At 35.7% G+C, this 25,352-nt stretch overlaps 1 protein-coding gene and 1 long non-coding RNA gene across 2 annotated transcripts in view; both read right to left on the bottom strand.

Annotated features, from left to right (window-relative positions):
- The window catches only part of LOC127862825 (uncharacterized), a 99,877-nt gene extending 89,394 nt beyond the window's left edge, over positions 1-10,483 (bottom strand). Inside the window, exon 1 of the long non-coding RNA XR_008040812.1 lies at positions 9,407-10,483. This is a non-coding gene — a long non-coding RNA (uncharacterized LOC127862825). The remainder of the gene's footprint in view (positions 1-9,406) is intronic.
- Positions 1-25,352, bottom strand: part of LOC127864596 (uncharacterized) — a 766,023-nt gene that overhangs the window by 220,060 nt on the left and 520,611 nt on the right. The window lies entirely within an intron of this gene.

The raw sequence follows: 25,352 nt of genomic DNA, 5'->3' as shown, positions 1-25,352 counted from the left end.
TTTTTTCCACTTAGAATATGCATATTATTGATAAAACTATGTTAAAATTTGCGTACCACCTCAACTATTTTTTATTTCCCTTGACAAAGCTTTCATATTTTGCATTCTTCTTTACCAACATGTCCCCAATCTATAAACAAGAAAAGACAACTGTATCAAGCATTTTGTAAGATCGAATTAACACCCTTTTTAATGTTAGAATATGCATATTATTGATAAATCTATGTTAAAGTTTGCGTACCATCTCAATTATTTTCAATGTCCCTTGACATAAATTGCTTTCATATTTTGCATACTTCTTTACCAACATGTCCCCAATCTATAAACAAGAGCAGACAACTGTATCAAGCATTTTGTAAGAATTATGTCCTATTTATGCCTCCCTTCGAAGAAGAGGGGGTATATTGCTTTGCACATGTCGGTCTGTCGGTCGGTCTGTCGGTCGGTCCGTTCACCAGGTGGTTTCCGGATGATAACTCAAGAACGCTTGGGCCTAGGATCATGAAACTTCATAGGTACATTGATCATGACTCCCAGATGACCCCTATTGATTATGAGGTAACTAAGTCAAAGGTCAAGGTCACAGTGACCCGAAATAGTAAAATGGTTTCCGGATGATAACTCAAGAATGCTTATGCCTAGGATCATGAAACTTGATAGGTTGATTGATCAGGACTCACAGATGACCCCTATTGATTTTCAGGTCACTAGGTCAAAGGTCAAGGTCACGGTGACCCAAAATAGTAAAATGGTTTCCGGATGATAACTCAAGAACGCTTATTTATTTATGCATAGAATCATGAAACTTCATAGGTAGATTGATAATGACTGGCAGATGACCCCTATTGATTTTCAGGTCACTAGGTCAAAGGTCAAGGTCACGGTGACCGGAAATAGTAAAATGGTTTCCGGATTATAACTCAAGAACGCTTATGCCTAGGATCATGAAACTTGATAGGTAGATTGATGATGACTGGCAGATGACACCTATTGATTTTCAGGTCACTAGGTCAAAGGTCAAGGTCATGGTGACCCGAAATAGTTAAATGGTTTCCGGATGATAACTCAAGAACGCTTATGGCTACGATCATGAAACTTCATAGGTACATTGATCACGACTCGCAGATGACCCCTATTGATTTTGAGGTCACTAGGTCAAAGGGCAAGGTCATGATGACCCGAAATAGTAAAATGGTTTTCGGATGATAACTAAAGAACGTTATGCCTATTTTTTACTTAGATTTATCAATAATATTTGCATACCACCTCAAATATTTTCTATGTCCCTTGATATATAGCTTTCATATTTTGCATACTTCTTGACCAACATGTCCCCACTCTATAAGCAAGAGCAGACAACTGTATCAAGCATTTTGTAAGATATATGGCCCTTTTTGCACTTAAAATATGTATATTATTGAAAAATCTATGTTTAAGTTTGAGTACCACCTCAAATATTTTCTATGTCCCTTGACATATTGCTTTCATATTTTCCATACTTCTTTTATCAACATGACTCCAATTTATAAACAATAGCAGACAACTGTACCAATCATTTTGTATGAATTGTGTTCCCTTTTTATACTTAGAAAATTGAATTTTTGGTTAAATTTTTGTTTAGTCTACATGGTGCATAGTGGTAATGTTTTAGTATTTGCTTCTCATTGTCCAGGGTATTGAACCCTCAGTGCAGGCAAGTCATCATGGTGTATAGTAATAATGTTTTAGTACTTGCTTCTCATTGTCCAGGGTATTGAACCCTCAGGGCAGGCAAGTCATCATGATGTACAGTGGTAATGTTTTAGTACTTGCTTCTTGTTGTCCTCGGTATTGAACCCTCAGTGAAGGCAAGTCTTCATGGTGTATTGTGGTAATGTTTTACTTTACCTGTCACTTACTTAAACCCACACACCTTGAAATGAAATACATGGCATAGTACATTTAAGTATAAATAAGAAACATAGTTTATATTTGCCAATTGGAATATATCTGGTGGTTACAAAGTAGAAATCCGTCTCTTTTGCGCTTATAAACTTTAAAATAATGGCAGTGTCAAAATTGATGTATATGTCTTGAAATCCTGCTTTCGGTTTTAAAACGGTAATGTTTGAAAAATAATAAATAACTTGCTAACTGGGCTATTTATTTATTGTATCTATCTCAATTAGAATATATATCTAGTGGTTACAAGGTAGAAATCCGTCTTTTTATGCCCCCGAAGGAGGGCATATAGTGATCGGACTGTCAGTCCGTCTGTCCTTCCGTCCTTCCGTCACACTTTGCGTTTAGGTTTTGAAAAATGCTCATAACTTCTATGTCCCTTGAGATATAACCTTCATATTTGGTATGCATGTGTTTATGGACAAGGCCTTTCCGACCGCACAAAAAGTTTGACCCCTGTGACCTTGACTTTGAACTAAGGGTCTGCGTTAAGGTTTCAAAATCTGCGTTAAGGTTTCGCAAAATGCTCATAACTTCTATGTCCCATGAGACATAACCTTCTTATTTGGTATGCATGTGTATATGGACAAGGCCTTTCCATATGCACACAATTTTGACCCTGTGACTTTGACCTTGAACTAAGGGTCCGCGTTTAGGTTTTGAAATGTGCGTTTAGGTTTCGAAAAATGCTCATAACTTCTATCAAAGCATTTATAGGGGGCATATGTCATCCTATGGTGACAGCTCTTGTTTGCTCTTTAAAACTTAAAAATAATCGCCTTTGTCGAAATAAACTTGCAAGTATAGAAATCCAACTTTTGGTTTTAAAATTTAAAAAATAAAATTTAAATAATAAATTATTTTCTAACTAGGCTTAAGATTTAATGACAATTTTGCATACTTTCAAATTGCATCTATATGTATTGGTTAACATGTACTTCATTTCAAGGTGTGTGGCTTTAAGGATTTTAGTAATTTGATGGGTAATTATTCATCAAAAGTGATTTTTGTTTGCATGAACAGTTATTATGACTTATTATTTATTAAAGATCTTTGCTAAAATAATATGCAAACAAGACTTAATATATCGACCATTATAACTGGTGAATATGGTTATCGTGATAGTATTAATAAATATTACATACGGATATCTAGATACAGATTCTTGCATTCATTTACATAGCAACTAAACAAATGGTTTCCGCTCATTTACTCGATTGCAACAAATTGACCTACTTTATTCATTGAAATTTTGAAAACTAATACATGTATTATGATCCTGCTTATGAATTCATGTTGGGTTGGTGACTGAATTCATGGTGAATTTAAAGAAAAGTATCCTGATATCACATACGATTATAAATATACAGATTCTGGTATTGGTTGATATTACTAGTTTTGTTTATAAAACAAATAAAAACATTATAGTAAATGTCCTTTTTAAGTGATACTGTTATTATGCGATGAACAACAGTTAAGTCGAGACGCATAGTGTGAGCTCTGGCATATGCAACGCTAGAAATATGAAATGGATTTTTTCTTGAATATTCAAATAATGTTTTACTTATTTTCAACATAAATCTAAATAAAAACATGATAATATATACATGTATGATGGTACATATGTATAAGAAATTGTATTAGTATCATATTAATACATAATACTAATTATTATGGTAGTTGTTCACTAACATCTATGTGCATATATCTAATATAGAAACCAGAAAATAATATAATTTTAAAAATATTTAAAGGAAGAGGGGAGATGATAAATGATGGTTTAAAAGTGAAGGTGATGGATAATTCATACTGTAACATTTGTATTTCTTAAGAACTAATTGTATAAACATATATAAGTGTAACATTGTGATTGAATACGACATCTTCCGAAGGACAAGAAAACAGCAACATAATATCAGATACTGAATAGTAGTAGCTGTAGCAGCAGCAGCAGTAGCTATATGTACTACAATACATGTAACGAGAGCGCCGATGGCGTTGAAAGTCCATTTACAGTATTGCCAAGCAATAAAAGGCCCCTACCTCGCTTGAAGCAGTAATATAATTGTTTTCTTTTGTTTTCAATGGACGTAATTCTTTTTAAAAAGTTTGTCTTGTAGATGGTATTCTAAAAATAGCAATAATGGAGTCCCAATATTCGCTTTTGCCAATAACAAAATTGTTTTACAAACGTAATGTGTTGTTGTTCCTAAGAACGTTTTTTTTACGTAATTCACTAAAAAAGGTGTAAGCAATGTTCTAGGAAGAAAATTTGAGAAAAAACTTTATAAATGAAAAATTGAAAGAATTACGACTATATTAAATATCTATTTCGTTTGCCCAAAATCAGGTAGATCTAAGGCTTGGAAAATGACAGCCGTTTCCCCTGTGATTTTGATATGCAGTTTGGTATGTGATATATTCGGATAACCATATAGTTCGGCAATATCTGCAGAAATATGCAGCCTTATTCATATCTTATGCTTTACCTAAAAGTCATTAATAAATAATGAGTTTTTATGTCCCCCACTATAGTAGTGGGGGACATATTGTTTTTGCCCTGTCTGTTGGTCTGTTGGTTTGCCCCAACTTTAACATTTGCAATAACTTTTGCAATATTGAAGATAGCAACTTGATATTTGACATGCATATGTATCTCATGGAGCTGCACATTTTGAGTGGTAAAAAGTTAAGGTCAAAGTCATCCTTCAAGGTCAAAGGTCAAATATATGGGTCAAAATTGCTCATTTAATGTACATTTTTTCAATATTTCAATATTCAAGATAGCAACTAGATATTTGGCATGCATGTGTATCACATGGAGCTGCACATTTTGAGTGGTGAAAGGTCAAGTTCATTCTTCAAGGTCAGATGTCAAATATATGTGTCCAAAATCGCTCATTTTATGAGAACATTTGCAATATTGAAGATAGCAACTTGATATTTGGCATGCATCTGCATCTCATGGAGCTGCACATTTTGAGTGGTGAAAGGTCAAGGTCCCTCTTCAAGGTCAGAGGTCAAATATATGTGGTCCAAATCGCTTATTTTATGAATACTTTTGCAATATTGAAGATAGCAACTTGATATTTGGCATGCATGTGTATCTCATGGAGCTGCACATTTTGAGTGGTGAAAGGTCAAGGTCATCCTTCACAAGGTCAAGGTCTTCCTTCAAGGTCAAACATCATATAGGGGGACATTTTGTTTCACAAACACATCTTGTTATTTAAGCGAATGCAGTAATATTGATATTTAGCTCACTTGAGGACAATGTGCTCATGGTGAGCTTTTGTGATAGCCTTTTGTCCGTTGTGCGTCGTGTAGCGTGCGGCGTCAACATTTGCCTTGTTAACACTCTAGAGGCCAGATGTTATTGTCCGATATTTATTACATTTGGTCAAGAGATTCGTCTCAGTGATATCTTGGACGAGTACGAAAATGGTTGTAACAGTTGCTTAAAAACAAGGTGGCAAGGGGGCTGAGCATTTTTCCTTATATTGCTATAGTAGAACTTTGTGAACGCTTAGAGTCCACATTTATTATCCGATCTTCATGCAACTTGGTAAGAGGATTTGTCCCAATGAAATCATGGAAGAATTCGAAAATGATTATGGTTGGTTGAAAAAAATGGCGGCCACATCGGGGCATTTTTCCCTATATGGCTATAGTAAAACCTAATGTTAACACGTACTCTAGTCTAACTAAAGGCCAGTCTAATTGTCCGATAGGAAACCCAGTCAAAAGATTTGTGGCAATAATATCTTTGTCAAGTGTGAAAATGGTTCTTGTTGGTTGAAAAACATGGCCACCAGGAGGCGGAGCATTTTTCCTTTGTATGGATATTTGTAAAAAATTGTTTACACCTTAAACGTTATACATGTATTGTCCAATCTTCATGGCACTTGGTCAGAACATTTTTATAATGATATCTTGAATGATTTTGAAAAAGGTTCTGGTCTGTTGAAAAACATAGGCACCAGGGGGCGGGAAATTTATCCTTATATGGCTATTATAGTAAAACCTTGTTAGCACTATTAAAGTAATATTTATTATTCACACTTCATGAAACTTGGTTGGGACATTATTTTGTTCTAATGATATCTTGGGTTGCACAGAACATGTCAGTTCCTTTGTATCTCAGGTGGAATATCGGCGTTTCAGGCCTTTTTGTTTGTTATATTCTGTGAGACTTTCAGTATGTTTGAGTGTGTTTAAATGAGAAGTATTTGATTGATTATGATTAGTTTATATCATAATATTGATAACATTAATTATTAGTCCATTATCGGTCTTTAATTGTTATCTTAATGGTGTAACTATTGTTTAACTAAGTTGTTTTACATAGTAATTGAATTTATGTCACGTTCAAATGAGTTTGCAGCTTTTAATTTCAATTTTAAAAGATTGAACTTTGTTGTTATTTATTATCAAATAACAGATGTATGTATTTATTAAAAAAAAATATGTGATGATCAAATCGATTACAGAAACTATTTAAACTATTTAAATCTTCAGATATATTTAATACAATGCCCGTCTGTAGATCTGCCGTGGAATCATATGGAATTCTATGGAAATCGTTAGATGGAATTCCGTGGAGTATTGGCACTAACTTTCCATCCGATTCCATGCAATCAATGGAAAAGTGAAAAAAAAACAGAAGGGGGACTTGATATGGGATGGAATTCCATAAAATGTCGTGGAATTCCATAGAATTCCGTGGCATTCCATATAATGTCGTGGAATTCCATAAAATGCCGTGGAATTCCATAGAACGCCGTGGAATTCCATAGAACGCAGTGGAATTCCATGGAACGCCGTGGAATTCCATGGAACGCCGTGGAATTCCATGGAATGCCGTGGAATTCCATGGAATGCCGTGGAATTCCATAGAATGCCGTGGAATTCCGTGAAAAGCTATGGAATTTAATAAAAAGCTGGAATAAAATAGAAAAAAAACAGATTATAGATCAAAGGCATTTTATTGATTTTGAAAAACAAATGTGAATGTAACTAAAGGTTTCATAATAGAAGTTAAACAAGAACAAGATCTGGCATCAATCATTAACCACACACATGCAGTCACAGTACATATTCAAAAATGAGTGGTTTTACATTTTCATAAAGTACCAACTCTCTTAACCACAGGCATGCATGCACACATTCAAAAACACATCCATAAACATGCACGCATATACAGGTGAGAACAGAAAAACTTATAAAAGGCACAATATAAAACATAGAAGTAGAATTTTACATTTCTCTTATGACAAGTATACTTCCTTTCTCGCATATGTTCATAAACACACACAATTACATGCACACACACATCACGCACAATTGTTCTAGAGTTTTTTCTCATAAATTTTAACGTTCAACAACTGTTCCTTATTAATTCTAGAACACTTTCAGTACGATTACAGAAGTTCAGTTCTAGTTGATGTGTTCCAGTACAATTCTTGAAAAGTTCCGAAGGTTAACTTCAAATATTTAAGTCTGAAACCAACTTTCTAGAAAACAAATTCCCATGCAGACAGCCAGTATTCAAGTACTGAGCATAGTTAATTATAATACATAACAAATTAACAACTGTTGTAAATTTGTTATTTATTATACTATGCTCAGTACTGTTGAACACGGACTTAATTCAATTATCCAAGTTTCAAATTCCTAAATTAAAAAATAAAACAAATAAATTAAGACAAAAAACAAACACAAAATACAATTCACAAAAAAAATAACTGGTCTTTTTTATACAAGAAGTAACCAAAATAAAACATGTCACCAGCCACAGACTGCCAGGCTTAACACAGAGGCTAAAAATGTTTGTCCAAGTCTTCCACTGCCATTTTCCTTTTCTTCTGAGAATATGGAACACCAGTCACTGCCTCCGGGTCCTTTTTGGTATGAGGTACATTGTATACTGCTCACATGTGCTCTACAGAATAATAAAATCATAAAAATGTCTAAAGCAAAGAGTTATTTACATTCAAACTATAACAAGAGATTGCAAAGCAATATGGTCCCCTACCTGTTAAACTTCACTATTTTAAGTTTGTTAAATATATTTGTTGCCATAGCAACCAGAATTCTTGCATTATAAACAACATGAAATGGCGTGCAAAATGTCCTTATTGTCATCTGTTCATGTTTCAAGTTTCATGAAAAAATACTTAGAACTTTTAAAGTTATCCCAGGATCCAGAAAAGTGTAAATGACTTAGACTAATATATTGAATTCCAAAAAGACAAAATACTTTCAGGTGGTTAACATTAAATAATTTATCTAGCCCAGGGCATGACAATATTTACCATGAATTTGTGGCCCTGTAAGTCCTCTAGGTAAATGCGCTTAAAGAGCCGCTTTGCTGTTGGATTATTTCCCTGCCAAACTCTGCAGTATCTTCCATCAACTGGTCAATGGTAATTAAAGCACATAATGAAAATGTATAGGAGACGTAATTCATGAATTGTTTTAAATATTAAGTTGTTAAATGGTCTTTAGAAAGAGAACTAAAAACGAAGTGAATACATCGCAAAGCACTAAGCATAACTTAATTTGTTGGTATGATTAGTACACATTTATTATTGCTATAATTAGAATGATGTGTTATTCTATTGGTATGAAAATGCACACTCAGATACCTAAAAACCAATTCCATTGGTTTAATTTTTTATTTACAAGCAAATACGTTGAATTGATATCCCCCGCCAACATGCTTCTGGACACATAAGTATTATATTTGACACTTAAACAAGCATTTTTTAAAGATACAAAGGGCCATAACCCCGTTTTTAACAGATGGTGTACAATTCCATTTGGCGGGCATCATCCTCTTATCCATATATATACTCGAACCAGGTTTCAATGAAATCCGCCAAAGCACTTCCAGGAGATGGCCTTGGACACACAAAAAGCATTTTTTCAAGATACAAAGGGCCATAACTCTGTTATTAACTAATGGTGTACAATGCCATTTGGCATGCATCATCCTCTTATCAATATACATACTCATACCAAGTTTCAGTGAAATCTGCCAAAGCACTTCCAAGATATGACTACGGACGGATGGAAAGACGGACAATCGAAAGGATGGAAGGACGAACAGACAACGCCAAAATAATATCCCTCCGCCTATGGCGGGGGATAATAATAAACATTAACACCATTAATGAGCATTGAGTGCTCAACATGCACAGTAAAAAACTTCCTTAGCCTGCAGTTCCATAACCTTGCATGATTAAATTCCGATACTACATTCAACGTTATTAATTTCTCCACATAGGTCTTATTACTTCCTTTTTCAACCTGCAAACTCCACTAAGTGAAAATTTGGGTGACAGCTGCTTTTAAACTAATATTTGCCATACTAAAACCTCAAATATCACATAAAAAGGTCTACAATAATGTCAAAAGAAGATTAAATTTAAAGGAATATTTAGAAATAATAAAAATCACAAACCTTCAGTTGTTGTTCTATTCCTAGACAGACTGCTCAAACACTGTATGCATCACTCTTTAGCAATATTTCATGTCACTTTCCAAATGATATAAATACATAAGTATTTTAAGAAAGTGTTTTTAATGGAAAAACTAATGACTCTTCTGTTTGTTAAATGTCTTTAACTTTATTTTAACAAGTTAAACCAGTACATTGTCCACCATGTTTCATGTTTCAATCTAACAGGTAAACTTTCTGTATTTGAATTCAGCCAATTAGAAAAGGCTGTTATATCTTATAACCAATAGATTTGCAGCAAACATACCCAACATCTGATGTACAACACATGCTTGGCTTATCAGATAGATTGTTATTTGACAACCTGGACTGGCTGAGTTTGATATTGAGAAAAAAACAGTGTGTATACCACTTGGACAGGGTTAAGGAATTTAAACTTGTAGAAATTGCTTTGAAAGTAACAACTACTCCTAGTTCTGCAGAACTACTACTTTAATTACTACAGCATCAACAACACCACCACCAACAACAACAGCAACAATAACAGCAGCAACAGCAGCAACAACAGCAGCAGCAACAACAACAGCAGCAACAGCAGCAGCAACAACTGCTACTACAGCAACAACTGCTACTACTGCTACTTCTATTGCTACTACTATTGCTACAGAAACTGTTAATGCTACTACTTCTACTATGACTACTACCACCACAACCTCTACTGATATAAAAAACACTACTGCTACTACATCAATTACTACAACAACAACACCTACTACAACAACAACAACTACTACTACTAATACAGCTACTACAACTACTACTACTACTGCTGCTGCTGCTGTCGCTACTATGAAGTCTATTTGGCTATTTGTAAGTGTAAGGTGTTCTATATGTGTTCTTATTCCCCATAAGAACTTTTGTAGAACTTACTGGTTCTTAAAGCGTTCTAGATGTGTTCTAGAACTACATTTTAAAACATTTTTAGAAATTTTTAACCATATTTTGTCCTTGAAATGTTCTAAAAATTGAAATTATTGGAACAGTTTCAGTCCTAAGCCATTTTCCACAAATGTTCTGGATTTATTCTAAAAAAACTGTTTTGGAACAATTCCAGAACATACGTTTTAGAACACAAATATGGAACAGTTCAAGAACTGTTCCAATTTCTAGAACAAATTTATAATTATCTTTATTGCATTTTCTTTTAAATACAAAATACATGATGCAAATAAATTCATACATGTATTAAACTACAAATACATTTCAGACAACCAGCGAAAATTTTCTAAGTTATTTTCCATTGATTTCCATCCAAGAAAATGTATAAGTTATTTTCCATAACGATTTCCGTTGAAAAAAAATGGCTAAGTCCAACTTTCCATGGTGTTTTCCATACATTCCGTGGAAATGCATGGAATTTTAGTCAAGATTCCGTGGAATTCCATAACAGCTTCAGATGGAAAATTGGCAAGTGGATGGAATTCCATCAAATTCCATGGATTTCCATCGATTTCCGTAGAATTCCATAATATTTTCTATGGAATTCCATAGAAAAGTGCTAATGACTATGGCAGATCTACAGACGGGTAGCTTTATTGTTCAGGTACTATACATACAGTATATTGTCTATAACATTCAACGTAACACCTATGAGATACGTGCTCAGAGTTGTGTTACCTTTTGACTCTGCAAGTATTAAATATATTAAATGAAGCATCATATGTATTGCAGATAGCTTTAAGAAAAAATGCTGATCACAAGTACAACAAATCCTTTCAGTGTTTACAGAGTTATCGCCTTTTTCGGCGTAGCTGTTTAACGTCACTTTTGACCTAAGGTGACCTTTAGGTTGCATTCATAAAAATGCCCGTGGCTACCCACGAATGAATACACTTCATTTAGTCCATTGGCATTGGCTGATTTGAGAATACCACCAGAACATTGGAAACATGGCCGCATCTTTCTAACACTCTTTTACTGCGTGTTCAGCATGAAACAATTTTATCTCTTATGAAAAGGCATGATAGATAGAACAGTTTTACACTCAACTCTTCACATCAATACAGTTTGTGCGTAGATTTTACACCTTCGTCAGTTTGCGGTAGTGTGTGTGAATGTCAGAGTTTATTTACAGGTCATCGCTGCGTCTTCACGACTACCGTATGTGCTGACCGGAGTTCGTGGCCAGTAAAATAATCGTTATATAATAAAGAAGCTATAGCGTGAACTAGGTGATCTGGAATTTTCTTTAGACCAGAAATATGTTAAATGAAGATATTCAGCAATATAATTATGGTATGTCAATAATAGATTCTTAATGTGTTTTCAACAATATATACCATGATAACTATTATTTTTAATTAATTTAACGAGAATTATTCTACCATATTGACTAATGTATTAAGCATTAGCGCGATGATTCTAGATACTGTTTATACTTGAATGAAATAGCAATGCCGGACAAACCACTAAAACAGGTTTGTTCGAAGAACGCGCGTATAAATATTTAAAATATGTATGGATACTTCGCATGTTGACTCATATGTTTTCATTTCACTTCCATTCTTCTTTTGGTTTTCTGTTTTTTATCTATAGGTTTATGACCAGCAATATGTAATAATGTAAAATAAGCCGCAAAAACTCCGCGTAACATCCCATACTGCGTGTGATGCAGCTAAGAACTGCACAGAAAAAGACATTCGCTATCCTTGATCTCATTCATTGAACTCTTTACCTTTCATAAACTCAAACCACAATCAACGCCGTATATCTTTTTAAAAGATATTTCTTGTTTCAAGAGATGAACATAAAACGTTATATTTGTATATGGGAAATTGAAAGTACAGTACAGCGAAAGCGGAACAAACGTATTTCGCGATCTGCGGCGGCAAGGCAAAACGAGTCGATGCCGCGTCACTCGTTGAAGCCGCGTCAGTATGCGCAAAACTTCGCATCTGTCCACCGAGGCATGCCGCGATCCGCGACATGATGCTGAGTCGATGCGCATCATGAAATAAAAAATCTTTTTAAAATTATTAGTTACATGTAGTTAACAAATTTTGAAAGAACAATTATAATAATAATTAAAATCATAAGAAATTTATTGTGCGCGGATTGTATTAGCATATACATGTAAGCATAGTTAATGTGTCTGGCCAATTAAGTTTGTTTCCCGCCCGTAGTGTATGTATTTCACACATAAACAAGGTCACGTAATTATGTTTTCGCACATACAAGTGGTCAAGGCTCCAGCATATGGTGGATTTATAAATTAATTGCATGTTGATTTTGCTATTTTATTTTAGCTGAGAAAATTAGCAGTTTGAAGCCACATCAATAATCAAGACGGTGACGACGTATTTGTTGTTTTCTTAATTATCAGCTTATTATAACTATTGTTTGAATATGCGTATATAAACATGTTTTATTTTGTTCATATTATACAGTTAATATCGCTACTAATTACCCGATAATCCCGTATATTACAGTTTTAAAGCAATTGCTGGTAAATATTTGCGATACACATACATTCTCGATATTTCCTTAGGTATCAAATTATTTTGGCATTTGTTACTTTTTATAGAGATGATGAAATAACCTCTAATCACGGCGTTTTTTTTCCCACTGAACACGCGATTTACGCCTGACATGATGTTCATGTATTTATACAACACAAAATACACCCAAACTTTTCAAACGACGTTCTACATGTCTGCATAATTTTCGCGCGCTTTTATGAAACAAAGGATATTTTAGCACTGTTTATTTGACGCTAGAATTTGCCAAAGGTCGCGTTTGCATAAAAATTCGAAAGAGTGTTTCGGATTACAAATTTAATAATGATAATCGAACGAAACATTAACAGTTGCGTGTAATTAATTCTCAGCTACACAAACATGTATGTACATGTAGGTGGATATCTTTTCACTCGATCCGCCGCGTACGTATGCGGCGGATTTACTCCGCGAAAGTACGCGAGGTTAATACAGACTCGGCGTCGTTGCGCGGATCGATGCCGAGTGCCACGGCGATACGCCGCGTGAACACACGATTTGGCCGCCGCGTACTAATAATCTGGCCGTGGCGTAGCCGCGGATAATGTTTGTGCCACGTTGGCTGTACTGTAAGAGCATGGTACAGCTTAGTACCAGAAGTCTTTATTTTTTGTATTGCACTTCACTTATTTTTATTGTGCTGGGATGATAACTTCTTACTGAAATGGTCATGTGCTAAAAGCGAGATTATACGACTTGTGTGTGTGTTAAATTGTAATATATTGCAGACTAATTTCATAAAATCATGCAGCAAAGACAAATAAGCGGCCCGAGCCGCGTGTGACGAAGATATTTCGTACATATTTTCCTACAATAACCGAAACATTCGTCTTTGTATTAGGATCAGAGTGTTTGTGTGTCGTATGAAGAGATATTGTTGCAGGAAATTAAAATGATCCGAAATTGTGTCTTTGTGTTGTATAAGGGAATCTGCACTAAACCTAAATTTAGATTTATATCGTACATGCATTATATACATGCTGGCGAATTCGACTGTACAGACATTTTTGATTTCAGAAGTAAATATTTGGCTTAATTCCAACACATGTTCTTCTTAACTTTTCTTTAAATTTATATTGAAATATATGTATAATAAGTTGTTAACACATTTTATATAAATTCATAAATATTTGACAAAATCGTATAATCTCGCTTTCAAAAGTATTGAATATATTCAAATTAGACTTCAGATAATTATTTGGAGCGTTGAGTAAAAGTATCATAATTCTTTCTTGAATATTTACATTGTTTTTAGTATATACCCTTTGATTATTTCTTGCCTATTGGGATTGAACATAGTTAGATGAAGCGGCAAACGTCAACAGACAAGATTTTGGGTAAGTGCAGATTGCAAAAACTATTACTGACTCCAGCATTTTGGGAGTCATTTCTTTTGTTTATTTCTGTTGAAGAGCACATCTTAATAGTGTAATTGTAATGTGCATATCATAACTCAACAAGTTTTTAATTAATTCCAATGAAACTTCATGTAATGATAGAAGACTTTGTAAGGAAGTGAAGAGTACATACCTCTTTCTCTGATATCAATTGGGTAATTGCCCTTTGTTTTATTGAAGTGTGAAAAGCAAGTAAACTCAATAAGGATACACTTTTTTACAAACAGACTTATATATTTATAGTGGACATTGGAAGGAATAGCCGAGTACAAGAAGAATAATTTCTTTTTCTGTGATGAAGAACCTGTGTTCTTTGTTATTATTTTATCTTTTAACATTACTCTATAACTAAAAAAGGCAATATTTTGGGTTGTTAATTTTCCTTTTTCAATAAATAAATGTATGTTTTCCCCTACTTTGAAAGCCAATATTCCACTTTTGGGTGTAAACAATATTTTGGGGGCATTGGGACTTACACCTGACCCTTGTTAGGCGTTGATGCAAAACACTTACTTTTCTTCATACCAAATTTCTAATAACTTAGTGTATCTAAATTGGTTGTTCAACAGGGGAGGCAACTGGTACCAGCTATACAGTCAGGTCCACGATATATTATACTAGTTTTCTAATTCTGTATGTTTGGTATCTTTTATTTGGTGTCTAGATAGCTACACTTTTCAATGGAAATTGCATGTGCATTAAGAATCCCCCCCCCCAAGTTACGTTAGCAAATTTAATTAAGAGGATGTTTTTCAAATTTATCATTGTTTCATGATACTGATATGTATTTTTTATCGTGCATGAAGAGTGATCAGTTATATAAATTATTGGATAAACTGCATAATTTAAGTATTTAACAAACTTAAAAAACTGCGAAATATAGACTCATTAGATTACTAAAACAACCATAATGGTTTTGTGATCTTTAATTAAAACTTTATTTCTTTGCACAATTACAGTACAGCCAACGCGGAACAAACGTATTTCGCGATCCTCGGCGGCAAGGCTAAACGAGTCGATGCCCCGTCAGTCGTTGAAGCCGCCTCAGTATGCGGCGGCAAGTCGCATTTCGCCGCGAAGCTTCACATCTGTCCGCCGAGGCATGCCGCGATCCGCGACATGATGCCGAGCCGATGCGCATCATGAAATAAAATATCTTTTTATGCCCCCCTTCGAAGAAGAGGGGGTATATTGCTTTGCTCATGTCGGTCTGTCGGTCGGTCGGTCCGTCCACCAGGTGGTTGTCAGACTATAACTCAAGAACGCTTGGGCCTAGGATCATGAAACTTCATAGGTACATTGATCATGACTCGCAGATGACCCCTATTGATTTTGAGGTCACTAGGTCAAAGGTCAAGGTCACGGTGACCCGAAATAGTAAAATGGTTTTCGGATGATAACTCAAGAACGCATACGCCTAGGATCATGAAACTTCACAGGTAGATTGATCATGACTTGCAGATTACCCCTATTGATTTTGAGGTCACAAGGTCAAAGGTCAAGGTCACGGTGACCCGAAATAGTAAAATGATTTTCGGATGATAACTCAAGAATGCTTTTGCCTAGGATCATGACACTTCATAGGTACATTGATCGTGACCCGCAGATGACACCTATTGATTTTCACTAGGTCAAAGGTCAAGGTCACAGTGACAAAAATCGTATTCACACAATGGCTTCCACTACAACAGCCAGCACCATATGGGGGGCATGCATGTTTTACAAACAGCCCTTGTTAAAATTATTAGTTACATGTAATTAACAAATTTTGAAAGAACAATTATAATAATAATTAAAATCATAATAAATTTATTGTGCGCGGATTAGCATATACATGTAAGCATAGTTAATGTGTCTGGCCAATTAAGTTTGTTTCCCGCCCGTAGTGTATGTATTTCACACATAAACAAGGTCACGTAATTATGTTTTTGCACATACAAGTGGTCAAGGCTCCAGCATATGGTGGATTTATAAATTAATTTCATGTTGATTTTGCTATTATATTTAAGCTGAGAAAATTAGCAGTTTGAAGCCGCATCAATAATCAAGACGGTGAAGACGTATTTGTTGTTTTGTTAATTATCAGCTTATTATAACTATTGCTTGAATAAGCGTATATAATCATGTTTTATTTTGTTAATATTGTACAGTTGATATCCCTACTAATTACTCGATAATCATGTATATTCCAGTTTTAAAGCAAATGCTGGTAAATATTTACGATACACAAACATTCGCCATATTTCCTTAAGTATCAAATACATTTTGGCATTTGTTACTTTTTAAAGAGTTGATGAAATAACGTCTAATCGGGGCGTGTTTTTTTTCCCCACTGAACACGAGATTTACGCCTGACGTGATGTTCATGTATTTATACAACACAAAATACACCCACACTTTCCAAACGACGTTCTACATGTCTGCATAATTTTCGCGCGCTTTTTATGAAACAAAGGATATTTTAGCACTGTTTACTTGACGCTAGAATTTGCCAAAGGTCGCGTTAGCATTAAAGTTCGGAAGTGTGTTTCCGATTACAAATTTAATAATGATAATTTGATAATTGAACGAAACATTAACAGTTGCGCGCAATTAATTCAACGATAATTTGTTAAAGGGCATTATGTGTCTTATCCCTTATTAAAACGTGAAAATAATAATGATGAAACCAGCATAAATCTTGGTTTCTACGCTACACATACATGTATGTACATGTAGGTGGATATCTTTTCACTCGATCCGCCGCGTACGCATGCGGCGGATTTACTCCTCGAAAGTACGTGAAGTTAATACAGGCTCGGCGTCATTACGCGGATCGATGCCGAGTGCCACGGCAATACGCCGCATGAACACACGATTCGACCGCCGCGTACTAATAATCTGGCCGTGGCGTAGCCGCGGATTATGTTTGTGCCGCGTTGGCTGTACTGTAGTAATGATACTCCTTTATTTAAATGCTTTTCTGTAGTTTAAAAGGAAATATCAGTTATTTGAAAATGATGAAAAACTGTTACAAACAGTGGAACATAACAGTGAACATTATTGATAATATTCAATGGTATACTGTTAAATGATGTCCATTTTGGAGGTTATCATATCATAATTAGAGCAAAATTCTCCAATTTTGACTCTTAAAATTTACATATACAGTGTAAAAAGCATTCAATAGAAAAACACATATAGGGTTTCTATAGATTATTGTTTTGTATTCACTCTTGATAATAGGAAATATATATGTTCACTTGTGGTTATGTCATTTGTAAGAAAAAAACTTATATGGTCTCTTGTGAATTACAATCTGATGATCTTCCAAAACCAACATGTCTCTTTAATTTAGATTTCTAATAACCGCCTTTTTGAAGAGTACTGTTTCCTCATTCCTAATCTAGATCTCTGTATTTGTTTAGTTTAGGACAGTATGTATATAGTGCACTTTATATTCACTTGATCAAGGTTCACTGGTAGGGGACACAATTCTTGTGTTAATGTGTTAACCTTTTCCTTAACAAGTGGGTGTGTTCCCAAAAAATAATTGAAGGAATTAATATTAACTTCCTGATGTTTCAAAATAACATCTTGCAACACTCTCATGAGGCTATGAAGGGATTACATGTTTTGTTACATGTGGTATTCTAGTTAAAATTGAATGATTTAGACTGCGCATTTAGATTTCTATCTTGTGAAGCTTAGCAAAAGACGCATACAAAATTTCCTGTTTTGGTAATCGTTAAATCATGATAATGATACATAACTTCCCCGTATTTGTGTTTGGGGTATTCAAATAATTTTGAAGAACAATTTACTTCCCTAGATGGTTGTTTACTAGATTGCGATCATCGTTGCTCATGACATTAGCCATTGTGAGGGGTACTAACAACTACATAGCTGAATGCCTTGTCATTGTTTATTATGCATGAATGGAATAACAGATAAATCGCCCTTAAGGTTAAGACTGTAACAAAACACTTCTGTAATAACAACATCTTGGCTCAAAACCGGGATTCAGTTGGTGCAGACTTTTAGATTCATATCATATGAATCTTGTTTTCTTATAACTGTTTGGTTTCTTGCTTATTTGTATCGAACATTAGAGGATTATCAAAAGCTACTGAATTATCCCAAGTGTCTTTGACCAAAGACAGACACATAATGTGTCCTTAATATTGATTGGGTTATCCATTCCTTTTATAACATAGAGGATATGTGTCGGTTTCGGTGGAATATCCATTTTAAGTCACGAGTGATCACAAGTGAACTGAAATCGATATTCAACATATTCCAACACATTTTCTGTGTGTTTGTGCTTTTTACTGTTTATTTACATTGTAAAAGAGTTTTACTGGAAATTTTCGCTGGAATAACTAGGATCAATAACAATATAGACTCGGTTTCCATGTGCTTTGTCTTGGTTTTGCATCCCCATAACTTGAAACATTTATGAAAATTAAGCTGTGTGATGCCCCATCTTCAAAGGAGAAACAAGCGATGTGTTTGTGAAACACTATGTCCCCATTTATTTTACCTTTGACCTTGAAGGATGACCTTGACCTTGACCTTTCACCACTCAAAATGTGCAGCTCTATGAGGTACATATGCATGTCAAATATGAAGTTGCTATCTTCAATATTGCAAACGATATGGCAAATGTTAATTTTGGGGCAAACAAACAAACCAACGGACAGGGCAAAAACAATATGTCCCCAACTAAAGTGGTGGAGGACATAAAAAAAAAAGCTGCCAGAACCAGACTGTTATCAACCATTTTCATATGCTTTTTATTATTTATTTTTTTTACTCAATATAATACATACAATGTATACATGTTTATGATAATAAAACAAAGTGATACCACGTAGCAGCAATAATGTTCAAACATGTTATACAAGATATGCTAATATATACTTTTTTAGGACTTGTGGTTTCTTTTTGATTAAAAAAAGAGTTAATGTGTATTTTTTTCTTTAGTTGTTTGTGACAGTTATTTAAAAAAAACAGAATAATTATGAATAAATATGAGTTGCATAAAGTGGGTAGAAAGCAAACTGGACTTGTTTATGAAAGTTTAATATGTTTCCATTTAAGTTCAAATATATGAAGTTTATCGTTGTTGAGGGCTATTTCTTTTTCAATTTGCATCTTTAATTTTAGAAATTGATGAAACAGTTCATGATGGGTGTTTGTTTTCTGCATTTCATACTGGATATAAAATATTTCATTAATATAATAATGTAATTCACAGCATTTTTAACCTCTTGTATTTTGAAGGTATTTACCCCTAAACTGATGTCTATGCCTAAACTGTTGTCTAAGAGAGATAGTTTAACATTTAATTGTTGTTTCTCTAGAAAGTTTGTCAATTGATTCCATAGAGATTGAATATATTTACACTCCCAGAAAAGGTGTTCTATTGTTTCAATATGTTCACTACACATATCACATAGATTTGTGTTGGATAGGTTGCACTTAAAAATATATTTATTTGTAGCTATGATTCTCTGGATGTATTTATATTGGAAATTTCTTAATTTTCATATGCTACTGGCATGCATCTTCCTAGATATATAGGTGTAGTTGTCCCCCCTTACTGGTACACCCCACCTAAATTTTGGGTACTTGGCTGAAGGACTAACAGGAATTATCATTGTGTGTATTATATCAATGCTTATTATGAGTTTATTTCTCAACATCGACATATATGGAATGTTAATATTTGATTAGCACGCAGTTTTCTTTCGAAACATTCAAATCACACTTTCATAGCACCATCATGCGAAGTTGGGTATTATGTCGTTTCGACTTGCGTAGCTTAAGCCCCGCCTATGCATCTGGTCATGGTTGATGGTGTCCGCTATTAAATCACTCCAGGTTTTGTGGTTCCATTATGTATCTCCTGACCAGACCGAGAAATGCGCAGACTGGGTGAGGTATAACTTTGATTTGCGCATGTGACATAAGACATATTTTCACAGTTTTCGGGTTTTAATTGTAAATGGCTCATTTTAGCACAATGCTTTGTGATATTAAATTTAAAAAATAGCAAATATAGCAAACTTGCAAATAAGGGTAGCCTATTTGGGCAATCAAAAACGATTTATAGACGTGCTGACCGAGTACGGCACACATGTGCGGTTAGATAATTAAACAAGTTTCCTCGTATCGAGACGCTATACTATTTTGGTGGTGTTTGTTTTCTCATTCTGAAAGCAAAACTGTGTTAATCGATAGTCAATGATATCGTCACCTGACAATTTAGTGACCAAGTACTGACTGATTTGTATGCGTTATTGTAAATGGGCCACAGTTTGTGTTTGTGTCGTTTGAACATGCAGAGAGTAGTCCGGAATTTCTTACACTGAACAGTGTTCCATCCTTTACGCTGTGCACAAACACGATAATGTAGCCCAAATTCAGGGGATTTCTCTTGAATAAGCTTATGGAGAATTCCAATGCATCAATTTGTGTCTTCTGGTGTTAGGTAAAGGTCATTTAAGGTTTACAATTTGTTAAAACAGCTACGCCGAAAAAGTGCATTGAAAAAGTAAAATCGTAAACAGTAAAATCTAACAATAACTCGTCACCAAATTGACCGATTGGCTTGATAATTCCCATATGCATTGGCCATGGACTGTAGATGACCCCTATTGACATTGGGGTCACATGTTCAAAGTCCTGTTTTGGGGGCATATGTCTCCGACCGCGCAACTCTTGTTTCCATTGAAAATGGGGCCGAATACTGGACCCGATTTTTAACAAAAAAACAACAATACGCATAAATAAATACGCGGTTGAAAAAGATTTCATACATTATTTGTACTGTTTGGTCTTCCGCCGGTTTATTTGGTTATTGATTGGTTAATGATACATGGGTCTGTAAGGACTAGGTATGTCATAGATATGGGTGGTCCTGACTAGTAGCTGTTGTTGAGACTCTTCTACATTTAACAGAAGGTCTACTGTATTAAAATAATATAATATAATTACATTAAATAACTGTAAGAACAAGTTTAAAAAACAATAAATGTGTCAGCGCCATTTAGAAGAGTTTGTTTATATTAAATAAAAAAAAACTACTAAAACCCAATTTTAACTGGTTACAAAATAAGTCGCTAGCTAACAAGTTTACCAGAAAGTTGAGCCCTGCATGGTGCAGCAAAAACATTAATAAGAATGGCACAATAAAAACATAAAAGCAATACAAAACTATATTATTGCCATATAGTTCACGCAATAAGGCCCAGTGACTTTATTTAGTGTTAATGATACACCCCAGGTGTAACAGTTGCACTTAATTACCTTTTCAAATGACTGCCTTTTAAGTTGTTCATTTTGGTAACATTATGTGACTTTATAAACCAATTGACAAGTGTACACAACTGAGTCTATATAATCTAAACATCACCAGAACTTTCGTCTAGAAGTTAGCCATCCATTTTGAATACTTTGTATTTTTCATTGTTTTTCTAAATAAGGCGCTATTATGTCTCATTGTTATGACATTTGGTAAATGACGTCATGTATCGTTCTAATTTCTTGGTCATTATTTATGGTCAGTCACCTCACTGACCAATTTTGGTCACTGGTGCCCAGAATTCTGGTCATTAATGACCAGAATCTTGGTCACTGCCCAGAATCTTGGTCACTGACCAATTTTGGTCATCAGTATTGAACAATAAGTAAAAACAGTAAACAGTTGAGTTTTGGTCAAGATCTAGGATAGACGTAATTTTTGTTAAGAGTCATTCATTTTTGCGAAGTAAATACCTTTTAGTCGTTATCACATGTTTTATAATAATAATCCAGTAAATTGAAGATTGTTTACATTAAGTTACACTGATTTTGGAAGCATTTTAACACTTTTATTGTATTATTTACACATAAATACTGCAAGAACGCAGAACTGACTGATTGTGCGTCACTCGCCATTAACTTTGTAAATACTACCCTAGTGTAATAACCGGGAAGCTGGCGGTTAGGAATCACTTACATTGTGTTGCTGTCTAACGGGTGGTTTATTGCAATTATTGTCTTCGCACGAAGTTTATTGCAATTATTGTCTTCGCATGAATAAATTATTGTTTAAACGTTTACTATGGACTTGTGTCATATTTCAAAACGGATGGAACAAGCGTAACACTATATTAACAGCTATTTGAAAGCTATAAGTAATCAAGTCATTAATACGGTATACCTCAAAGCAGAGGTACGTAACATTTTTGGTGGTACAGCGGTGGGATTGAAGTTTTAAACTCAATCCAGCGATATGAATCTGACGCTTATCTACGTTTAAAGTGAAAATTGTTACTTTTTATTACGCTACCATTTGACATATACAATAGTTACTTTTTTCGGGTCAAACATCGGACTGTTGTTACGCGCGTTCACACAAATGTAGGCATATGTTTTAAATAAACGTACTAGTAATTTCAAAAATCAAAGTGCAAACAGTGGGTTGAAAGTGTTATTTTATACAATAATTTATTACGATCGTATAAGTCAAATATGAGTGATCCGAGGGCGGTAGACAGTGAGGAAACCTTCCGTGACGGAAGTGGTTCGTCGGCTCGTGGCGATGAAGACGCACCTGAGTCGGACGCGGAGGTCGCGTACGGAAGTCAACATGTACCTGACGACGGGGTACGAGTGCTACACGATCAAATGTCGAATATGGCTTCCGTTTTGGGAGATGTCGTTGTGGAGTTAAAGCAGCTGAAGGAAGCAGGGCGGGGTACCACATCTTCGACTGCTAACAACGCGAACAACAACACATTTGTTGCGACGGTACACAGGCGTGTGGGTGATCTAGATGATGATCTAAGTAGTGCGGGTGATAGCCGGGTTGATTCTAGAGTTGGCAACAGAGTGCCCGACGTGAGGGAGTCGCAGCCGGAACCGCAAGCGCCGCGGTTTCTTAACAACGGCTTTGTGATTGACCGTAATTACGAACGGCAAACTGACAAGGGACAGCCGTATGCGCAACCTGGGGTTTTAAATACCAGGTGCGAAAATGCCCGTGGCAGATACGAGTACCAGACTCCTGTCTACATGGATGGTCATCGTCCAAATCAGCAGCGAAGACTTCCACCTGTAAAGATGGCATCATTTAGTGGTAAAGAGGACTGGGTGACTTGGATATCGCAGTTTGAAGCGATCGCAAAAAGGAACAATTGGAGCCAAGACGAAATGCTGGACCAGTTGCTACCCAGACTCGAAGGTTTGGCAGCCCAGTTTGCATTCTCGCAACTCTCCACAAACTTGCTAAATTACTATCAATCTTTAGTGGAAGAACTAGACAGCTGTTTCCGTGTCATCGAAACGCCGCGCTCTTTTGCTTCAAAATTCAGCAGAAGGTCGCAACGTCATGGCGAGACTCTCGAAGAGTATGCAGCGGAGTTGAAGCAACTCTATGACAAGGCTCATGGCTGGAGAGATCGGCGTACTAGGGACGAAGATCTTGTACGAAGATTCCTAGATGGACTAAACGACGACGACGTCAAATTCTAGGTGGAGTTTAACAAACAACCGTGGAATATAGATGAGGCGGTTTATTTTGCCGTGAACCTGATAGAAATCCGGGGCTCAAACAGAGCTGAAAGGCGAACCCGTTATAATGCTAGGAGAACTTAACACGACGATTATGATAGTACCGTTGCAGACGAGGAAGAAAAGGCTTTCGCAATTAAGGGGGCAGATGCAAAGACAACTCCTTCGCGAGTAAAAAACGAAGATGAGAGCAAGAGCGAATCATCTACAATAAAAGAGCTTCTGGCGCGGATCGAAAAACTAGAGGCAGAGCGAAACACACCTCAAAAAAGAAACTTCAAGAAAGATGTGACTTGCTTCAGATGCCAACAGAAGGGACACTATGCGAGGGAATGCCCCAATCAAGAGCAAAAGAACGCTTTTAACAGAACAGCTGATGAAAAACAGAAGCCTTTAAACGGGAAAGGACCAGCCCTTGCGGCCAAAGTGAGGTCCATGTAAATGATCTAGTATTGGAGGGCCAAAAGGAAACCACAACAGCGACCGAGCCAGTGAGCAGTTGCAACGACAGGGACTATGGGGATGGCCTGTACATTGAGGGTACAGTGGAAGATACCCCTGTCGTTTTTACTACTGACACTGGTGCCTCGAAAACTATTGTGTCTTCGAGGATCTTCAATCGGCTTAGAGAGAGTGAGAAGCCAAAGTTAACTGGTGCCATAGGTTTGCGGGGAGCTGGGGGTATGCCCATAAAGGTAATGGGTCGAGGAGCCTTCAGAATGCAGCTTGAACCAGTCAAGAGGCTTCAAGAAGCTATAGTAGCCGACATAGAAGATGACGTGCTGTTGGGCTTTGACGTGTTGGGGAACGCTGAGAGTCCAGCTGATATAATTTTGAGTCGCGGTATTATTTCTTTAGAAGGCCAAGAAATACCTTGTATACAGAAAATGCTGAGGCAAATGCGAAAAGTAACAGTTGCAGATGAAGCATCAGTGCCAGGGGATTGTGAAGCAGTGATAGAAGTGCATGTTAAAGAAGGAGGTGCAGAAATAACACGTGCAGAGTGTATTGGACGGGTAGCCAGCGTATTTGCCGAAAATGATAGCGAATACGATACGAAGGATCTGAGCATAAGAAGAATTAATATAAGGCAGGAGCATGAAGGACGTGTGTCTGATAAAGTGGTAGCATTTAAAAATGTCATCAACAAAAACGATGCCGCCTCACTTAAGCAAAAATCTCGTCTGGCGCTTTCAACCCATTCCAATGTACAACGAAATGATGAAGAGGTCATTAAGAAGAAATGTGTGTGCAAGAAAAGAACTTCGCCTTGGGTCAGCAGGCTAGTGCGAGCAAAGAAGAAATCCATCAAAAGTGGCGACTATCGAACACCACCATTGCCTTGCAAAACAAATGAACATAGGAACTGTTCTTGCCATGATGTTAAGATGAACATTCAAAAGAACCATAGTGGACTGGTATCTCAGTTGGTACTAAATATCAATCAGAAATGTGACT

Source organism: Dreissena polymorpha, chromosome 1 (assembly GCF_020536995.1).
Source record: "Dreissena polymorpha isolate Duluth1 chromosome 1, UMN_Dpol_1.0, whole genome shotgun sequence".
NCBI lineage: Eukaryota > Metazoa > Mollusca > Bivalvia > Myida > Dreissenidae > Dreissena > Dreissena polymorpha.
Note: the sequence above shows the minus strand (reverse complement) of the source record. Positions and strands in the feature narration are given on the sequence as shown.